This window comes from Gossypium hirsutum, chromosome A11 (assembly GCF_007990345.1).
Source record: "Gossypium hirsutum isolate 1008001.06 chromosome A11, Gossypium_hirsutum_v2.1, whole genome shotgun sequence".
In the NCBI taxonomy this organism is placed as follows: domain Eukaryota; kingdom Viridiplantae; phylum Streptophyta; class Magnoliopsida; order Malvales; family Malvaceae; genus Gossypium; species Gossypium hirsutum.
The window spans coordinates 47,553,436-47,563,089 of record NC_053434.1 but is presented as its reverse complement, the minus strand read 5'-3'; the positions used below and the strand labels follow the sequence as shown (position 1 = coordinate 47,563,089).

Here is a 9,654-nt window from a genome sequence, read left to right as displayed (position 1 = left end):
CTATTTCTTTATTTAACATTTACTTTAATTATCTAATTACTAAATTAACCTTAATCTTTAACTTTAAAAATCACATAAACTATGTCCATATAAGTCCACTAACTTTATAAATGGTACAATTACCATTTAAGTCAATTTACTTCCATTTCCATAGTCATTTAGCCCTTTTAACTATTAGAACTCCATCTTTACACTTTTTACGAATAGTCATTTTCACTTAATTTACCATGTAAACATCAAAATTTCTTTACAAAATTTTAATGCGACCTTACTAATATTCCATAGACATTAAAATAGTAATAGAATAAAAATTTACTTGTCGCTTTTGTGGTCCCAAAACCACTGTTTCAATTTCACTGAAAACGGGTTGTTATATTGTTACTTATGATAGGGATAGAGCTCTAAGATAGTATTCTGTGCCAATGTTTCATGGGCTTAATATGGGTATTAGGAGACCTAAAATTGAGGCACAACAAGTTGAGTTGAAGCCAGTCATGTTCCAGATGCTTTAGACAGTAGGCTAATTCAATGGAATGCCTAACAAAGATTGTCACCTTCAGTTAAGATTGTTTATGGAGGTGAGCAATTATTTCAAATTAGCCAAAGTACCGAAATATGCACTACGATTAAAGTTGTTCCCATATTCACTAAGGGACAGAACTCGAGCCTGGTTGAACTCATTGCCACCAAATTCCATTATCACATGGAAAGAGTTAGCAGAATGATTCCTTATGATGTACTTCCCATCTAGCAAGAATGCTAAGTTGAGGAACGAGATCACTAGCTTCTAAAAAAAGGATGAAGAGTCCTTGCATGAGGCATAGGAAAGGTTTAAAGAACTATTACGAAGATGCCCTCATCATGAAATCCCTTATTGTATCCAATTAGAGACGTTCTATAATAGTCTCAATGCTCACACGAGGATTGTAGTGGATGCTTCTACTAATTGTGCCCTTATTTCTAAGTCTTATAATGTGGCTTATGAAATCATTGAGAGGATTGCCAGTAAAAATTATCAATGGCCAACCAATTGAGGAGCGTCAGGAAGACGAGTCACTGGAGTACATGAAGTGGAAGCTCTCATTTCACTTGCATCTCAGGTATCCTCGATTTCCTCAATGCTTAAAAACTTTATTACTAATAGGTTTAATAATTTTGTAGCTCAGCCACTGAATCAATTCGAAAAGGTAGCCTATGTTTATTATGGGGAAGGGCACTTGTTCGAAGAATGCCTATCAAACCTAGAATCTGTGTATTATAGGGGTAACCAGAACCAGAATCGAGGAAGGCAATGACTACAATCTAATTTTTATAACCCATCTTGGCGAAACCGCCCTAATTTCTCTTGAAGTAACCAAGGGGTTGGACCTAGTAACACTTATGCACAACTTAGACTAACCCAACCAACTATATTTACCCAACAAGTTTAGAAACAACCTTAAGCTGAACCTTCCAATGGCTTAAAAAACTTGTTGAAGGCGTACATAGCAAAAAATGATGTCTTAATCCAAAGCCAAGTAGCCACATTGAAAAACTTAGAAAACCAAATGGGTCAACTTGCAAATGAACTTAGGAGCCACTACAAGGTGCTTTGCCTAATGATATGGAGTACCCGAGAAACCTGGGGAAAACATTGTAAAGTATTGACATTATGGAGTGGAAAGACAATAGAGCCCAAAATTTTTGAAGTTAAAGAAGAGTAAGTTGGTGCTCGAGATAAAGTGGAAGTTCAACCAAGTGTTGAAATCCCAGCTTCACTAGAACCAGAATCTGCAAAACCCGATAAGGTAACTTTTGAACCAGTCAATTCCGATAAACTAACAATTTGTTAAATGCATAATTTCCACAAAAGATGAAATAGCCAATTAAAGTTAAGAATCCTCCACCACCCTACCCTTAAATACTTTAGAAGAAGAAGCAAGAAGTCTAGTTCAAGAAATTCCTAGACGTACTCAAGCAACTTTATATCAACATTCTGTTGGTAGAAGCTCTTGAGCAGATGCCCAACTATATTAAATTCATGAAGAATATCCTATCCAAGAAATGAAAACTTGGAGAATTGTAGATGGTAGCATTGATGAAGGAATGCAGTGCATATCTACAAAATAAACTACCCCCAAAGATGAAGGACCCTGGATGTTTTACCATCCTTGCAATATTGGAGCAACTTATTGTGGTAAGGCATTATGTGATTTGTGTGCAAGCATCAACTTAATGCTGATGTCTATATTTAAAAAGTTGGGGATAGGTGAATTTAGACCTATTATGGTTACGCTTCAGTTAGCAGATTGATCCTTAGCACATTCAGAATAAAAAATCGATAATGTATTGGTACATGTAGACAAATTTATTTTTCCTACTAACTTTGTTATTTTATACTTTAAAGCAGATAAAGATGTACCAATCATCATAGGAAGGCCTTTCCTAGAAACTCGAAGAACCCTTATTAATGTATAGAAGGGCGAGCTTGTTATTCTTGTTCAGGATGATTAGGTAACTTTTAATGTTTTTAAGTCTATGCAATTCCCTAACATAATTGATTATTGTTCTATAGTATCTAAGTTAGAGGTTTTAGTTGTAGAATGGGAACTCAACTCTGTTGAGGACCTATTGGAACAAGTTTTGATGTCAGACCCTCCAAGTGATGAAGAGAGGGGGAAACTTAGCTTTGCTAGAAGGTAACCAGAAGCGATTTAATCCACAATCCTGTTTTGATTCTTTGGAATTAGAAAATAGAGATTATGTTCAACCAAAAGCGCCGATCAAAGAGCCACCTAAATTAGAACTTAAGGTACTTCCCTTGCACTTAAAATATGTTTATTTAGGTAATACTTTGAATTTTCATATGATTGTTTCAGCAGAGTTAACTGAAAAACAAGAAGAGAAACTTATTTTAGTATTGAAACAATTCAAGAAGGCTATCGGATAGACCATAGCCGATATCCATGGTATTAGTCCATTCGTGTCCATGCACAAAATCATCTTAAAAGATGGAAAGATTGGGAAGATTGATGGACAAAGGAGACTGAACCACATTATGAAGGATGTGGTAAAGAAAGAGATAATAAAATGGTTAGATACAGGTATAATTTATCCCATCTTAGACAGTTTATGGGTAAGTCCAGTCTAGTGCATGCCAAATAAAGGAGGTATTATGATCGTTGAGAACAAAAATAATGAATTAATACCAACCAAAATGGATATAGGATGGAGAATTTGCATAAATTACCAAAAGTTGAACAAGGCAACTATGAAAGATTATTTTCCTTTGTAGTTCTTGGACCAGATTCTTGATAGACTTGTGGGGCGAGACTATTATTATTTTCTCGATGGTTACTCAGGGTACAGTCAGATCACAGTAGCATTGGAGGATCAACACAAAATAACATTTACATGCTTGTAAATTACATTTGCATTTAGGCAATTTCCATTTGGTTTATGTAATGCACTTGCTACATTTCAAAGATCTATGATGGCTATTTTCACTGACATGGTTGAGAAGTATTTGGAAGATTTCATGGATGATTTTTTAGTTTTTGGAGAAACTTATGATGATTGCTTAGCCAATCCAACCAAGATACTAAGGTGGTGTGAAGAAACAAACCTTGTACTCAATTGGGAAAAGTGTCATTTCATGGTATGAGAAAGTATTGTTTTGGGGCACTTAATAACAAGACATGGAATCAAGGTTGATAAAGCAAAGGTAGATGTTATTGAGAAACTCCCACCTCTAACATCTATAAATGGTGTTAGGAGATTTTTGGGACATGCCAGTTTCTATCGAAGATTCATCAAGGACTTTTCCAAAATTGCTAAACCCTTATACAATCTATTGGAGAAGCACAAGATATTCAACTTTGAAGAAGAATGCTTAAAAGTGTTTAATGTTCTAAAGAACCAGTTAGTTTAGATCGTCACACCAGATTGGGATTTTCCATTTGAGTTAATGTGTGACACAAGTGGCTTCGTGATAGGAGCTGTGATGGGCCAATAAAGGAACAATGTTTTTCATCCCATCTACTACGTAAGTTGGATTCTGATGGGAGCTCAATTGAATTATACAGTAACAGAAAGAGAGTTACTTGCTATTGTTTTCACTTTTTAGAAGTTTTGATCTTATCTTGTAAGTACCAAAGTGAGTATCTATATGGATCATTTGACAATTAAATATTTACTTGCCAAGAAAGATGCCAAGCTGAGATTAATTCGATGGGTACTTCTACTCCAAGAATTCGATCTAGAAATTCAAGATCGAAAAGGGGTAGAAAACCAGGTAACAGATCACTTATCCAGATTGGAGCCACAAAAAGGAACTTCATCTGTTGTACCTATCCCGAAGACATTTCTGAATGAGCACATACTTAAGGTAAATCATGTCCATAACACCCCTTGGTTTGCTGATTTTGCTAACTATTTAACTTGTAGTTTGATGTCGATTGATAAGACGTGTCAACAAAAGAAAAAGTTTCTTCATGATGTGAAGTACTCGGAAGAGCCATATTTGTTCAAAAACTGTGCAGATCAAATGATCAGGAGATACTTGGTAGAAAATAAGGTACATAAGATTTTATATCATTGTCACATAGCTCTGAATGGGGGACTCATCGGAGGTACATGTACTGTGGCCAAAGTACTGCAAGCCAGATTCTTTTGGCCAACGTTATTCAAAGATGCATATGCCTACATAAAGAGTTATGATCGATGCTAGAGAGTTGGAAACATCACCAACGGAAATGTCATGCCCCGAAAAAACATAATTAAGGTAGAATTATTTAATGTTTGGGGTATTGACTTTCTTGGTCCATTCCCTCCTTCTTTGTTCACAAGTATAAATTGGTAGCTGTAGACTACGTATCTAAGTGGGTTGAGGCCGAGGAATATTCGATGAATGATACCAAGGTTGTGATGAAGTTTTTGTAGAAACATGTGTTCACAAGGTTTGAAACTCCTAGGGCTATCATTAATGATGAGGGGTCCCATTTTGTGAACAAATAGTTGAAATGGTTGCTCGATAGACATCGAGTAAAGCACAAGGTTGCCACAGCTTACCATCCGCAGATGAATAGACAAGCTGAATTGGCAAATAAAGATATAAAAGGTATACTCGATAAGGTAGTTTGTCCAAACAGATGAGCTTGGTCCAAAAGGCTGGATGACAATTTATAGGCCTACAGGACAGCATACAAGACACCTTTAGAGATGTCTCCCTATCGGTTGGTCTTTGGGAAAGCCAGTCATTTGCCTTTGGAGTTAGGACATAAAGCTTAATGGGCTCTCCAACAGCACAACTTAGATCTTAAGCTTGCTAAAGAGAAATGGATACTTCAACTTAACAAGTTAGAAGAGTTCTGAATGTTCTCATATGAAAATGCCAAACTATTCACTGAGAGACTAAAAAGATGGCATGACAAGCACATTTGAGTTTGGGAATTTGAAGCAAGTCATCAAGTCTTGTTGTTCAATTCAAGATTAAGGTTCTTCCCAGGTAAGTTAAAATCACGTTTGTCTAGTCCATTCACTATTCATCAAGTCTTCCCATACGGAGTTGTTGAACTTCACGGTAAGGGAGGTAATTTTCGAGTTAATGCTCAACGCTTGAAACATTATTGGGGAGAGAAAATTGAGCAGGATAAAAGCTCGTTCATTTTATCAGATACTTAATTTTTTTTATTTATCTTTTAAATAAATGACTTAAGCTATATTTTTTGGATTAGTATGTTAAAATAAATTATGTCTAGGAGATTGGAACTTATGCAGGACTACTTGTGACTCTTCCAATCTTTCTTGGGAATTAATTTTAGCATAACCTTTTGAGAAAATATTTTCTAAGTGACAAAATGAATTTTTTATTTTTCAAATAAAAGGGTCAATGTTGATCCAAGTTTTAGCTTGCAGCTCAATTTTCAAATTATCTTTAAGTCCAGGGGCTTAATTGAATTATTTGCAAAAATTGACTGTTCTTTTTGTAAATATTAAAATTAGTTGTCTTTCTCTGTAAATATTTTACAAACAACTAAATAAAGGTTTTTAATTTCCTTTTAATAAATAAGATGATAATAACTAATATATAATTATATTTTATATAATGTATATAAATTGTTATCAATTTTGTATAAGATTAAAATTATTTAATATTTTATTTAAAATTTTTATTTTTTAATAAATAAGATAATACCAAGTAATATATTTACATATTTTATATAGTATATTAAGTGTTATTGTCTATAAATATGATTAGGAGTTATAGTATTTTAATATTATTTCTTCTAAGAGTTTGAGTTAAATTCCCCTATACTCACACTTTAAATACCACCTTCCCATTCACTTCCTCTACCATCATCCTTAGCAACATCCACCCTCCAAGGCATTTAGTGTCATAGCCCCAATGTACCTTCATCGGCAACTGTCGACTGCACAACCACCAGCAACACCGACCAGTAGCCATCATCTCTGGCACTTGCTTCCTGGCGCACCTGGCTACACTCACAGCCCACACGTTTTGTAACTCATGCCTGCCCCTGCTCACGCACTAACCTCGTATCGTTCCTTGCTTTGTTGCTGCTCCCTTGTGCACATGTCATTGCTGCCTTAGCCCTCACGCACCCCAGCTCACAAGCCACTCGCGTGCTTTTTTCCTTTGCACCACGCCACCACCTTGCCACAACCATTAAAAACATCAATCAATTACCCTCAAACAAAGCCTAAATCAACATCTTTAGCTTCGTATTCTATTATTTATTTTATTGAGTTCTTAATTTTTATATAAAGGTGGTAAGAAAACTTTCTCTTAAATTTTAAATTTGATTTAATGATTTGAATTTACAATTTATTGAATTATTTTATGCAAATTGAATTTTTGAGAAAATATACGTTTCTATCCTGTGTTCAGGTTAATCGTGCCTCGAAAAAGAACTCGTGCCTCTATCCAAGTTGAAGAATCACAAAACAAATTCCACTATGAAGAAGCCAAAGTGAGATACAACAGCATTTTAAAAAATCAGCAAATGCTCCCAGAAAAAGGCTTTACATTAAAAGAAACCAATTGCACTAATTTCATGGCGAGCATTCGACAAGTTACTGAAGCTTTAAATTGAGCAGTGCTTTGTGAGAAAAGACCAAGTACAGATGAAGAGTTAGTTTGTGAATTTTATGCGAATTTGACCTCAAGTGAATTAATAGAAGTCTCTATCTGAGAAATCAAGGTACTAATAAATTCAAGCACTATTAATGAATTTTTTAATTTACCCGATTTTGAAGACGGCGAATATTCTTCCTTAATGGAAAATATAGAGGCTGAAAAATTGTAAGAAACTTTTGAGGAACTTACAGTTCTGGGATTTAAATGGACTATGTTAAAGCACGAAACTCACACTTGTCACAGAGAATATTTGACACCATTAGCGAATGTATGGTTTTATTTTGTTCGGTTCAACCTTATGCATATTTCACATGGGACTACAATTTCAGTTGAACGAATGGTCTGTGTAACACCCCTAACACATATCCGTCGCCAGAACGGGGTTATGGAGCATTACCAAAGTTTACGGATCAAATAGACAAAAATTTCAACATTTCAAAACATATAAATATTCATATAAAAAATAATCAAAATCATTCATATTGTCCCATAAATGAGCCCTCGAGGCCCAAAATATGCGTTAGAAACAAGTCAGGACTAAATCGGAAACTTTGAGATTTTTTTGGAAAAAATTAAAAATTTTCAAAGTTGTAAGGGTCACACAGCGGAATGGCCTGGCCGTGTGACTCACACAGTTAAGAGACATGTCCGTGTCTTAGTCAGTGTGGGCATTCAAAATAGGGACACGTGGCCGTGTCCTAGCCCGTGTCCGTTCCCGTGGAACTCACTGACTTGGGCGAAACAGCCAAGCCGCACACCCGTGTGCTAGGCCGTGTACCCCTTGAAGTAACCTCATACACCAGTGTGCCAGGTCGTGTAACAGCCTGACTTGTAACCCTTTTTAAAAGCTGCAGAGGACACACAGCTGAGACACACGCCCGTGTCTCTGCTCGTGTGAACAAAATTAGGCCATTTTTACAAGCCATATTTCTCACCCAATTTGACGTGCCTACACCTAAGATTGTACATATAAACCAGCCATAATAAGGTACCAAAATCATGCATTTTCTAGCCTTATACAAATGGTATAATCACATACAACCAATATGCCCTTAGGCACCTCAAATGACAATTTATAAACATGTCAACCATGTATTCAAACTAGCATTTGGTACCAAATGCTTCCATGTAAATTTCTTACCAAAACATAACCATTTGGTACCAAAACACCATTCTAAGACTAGCATCAAATGACCATATAAATCATATCCACAAAAGTGTCAATTTATCATAATTTCATTCTATCATAAAGCACATATACAATGTGCACATTCATGCCATAGTTTTCATCTTCCAAATTCAAGCATAGCAATTCAAACATCAACCATTAGAGAGCAAATATTTACATACCATTTACTAAACTCATACTATCAACAAAGTGTCAAGACACAAGCTAAATAGATGGCCAAAATAACAACAAAACATGTAGGCTAACATTAGCCAAAACAACCTATACATGCCATTATAACCAAAATTAAACCAACCGAAAGTATCAAAAGAGCTGATGGATAGTGTGATATATCTCCGACAAGCTTCCAACCCGAACAAGCTTCCTATTCACTATAAAACATGTAAAATATACAGAGTAAGCATTTAAGCTTAATAAGTTCGTATAACATAGAATTTAACTTACCATTTATTCATATATAAGGTAAGTAATCAAAGCATATCCCAACATAAATTGGCAAAATGCCTAAGCACATATACATCAACCATGTTAGCCATGTAAACACATATATAAACCAATTCAGGGATAAGCTCAACAATTAATCAAATTCTATATACATGTATCATCTATTCCATATACCTATATACCATATAATATCATTTTCCATGTAATTCATATCTATACCTGAAACAGTTTATACCGAACTCCTGTAATATCATATCAGAACATTGCCTGTTGAACCATTTAGAATATCGTTGGATATGCAGAATAACTTAGACATAGTGTGCTAAACTGTAATCCATCAATTCTTGTACATGTATGCTCAAACGAGACATGAATTGGTATGCTCTCACAAGCTGTAAATCGGTAAGCTCATACGAGTTGAGAATCAGTAAGCCCTCACGAGCTGCAATCGGTAAGCTCATACTATCTGAAAATTGGTAAGCTCTCATGAGTTGCAATCGGTAATCCCAATGACATGTCATTTGTATCCTACAAATTTTTAAGGTTCAAAAGGGACTCGGTAATCGTTGTACATTGTCAGATATACGATCGGTATTTATACATGGAAATTATACAAATCACATACATATAATTCAATTAAAACATATGAATACTCAATTTAATTACACGCCTCGACGAGTATACGTAGATATGAAGGCGATTAATTCGAGATTTTCTCTTTGCCTCGATCTAACTTCGTATGAAGTCTGACTGGATCTATACGGATAAATTTAACTCAATTCAATATATTTCACATTCACTTTAGTCCAACACATATTTTTTGGAAAAATTACCATTTTGCCCCTATACTTTTAATTTCTTTGTAATTAGGTTCCTAGGCTCG

General features: G+C 35.1%; 1 non-coding gene across 1 annotated transcript; it reads right to left on the bottom strand.

Moving 5' to 3' along the window:
• Window positions 1–761: 761 nt before the first annotated feature.
• On the bottom strand, window positions 762–868 carry LOC121210186 (small nucleolar RNA R71). The gene has a single exon (XR_005905313.1). It is a non-coding gene; the product is annotated as a small nucleolar RNA R71 (small nucleolar RNA).
• Between the last annotated feature and the right edge of the window lie 8,786 nt (window positions 869–9,654).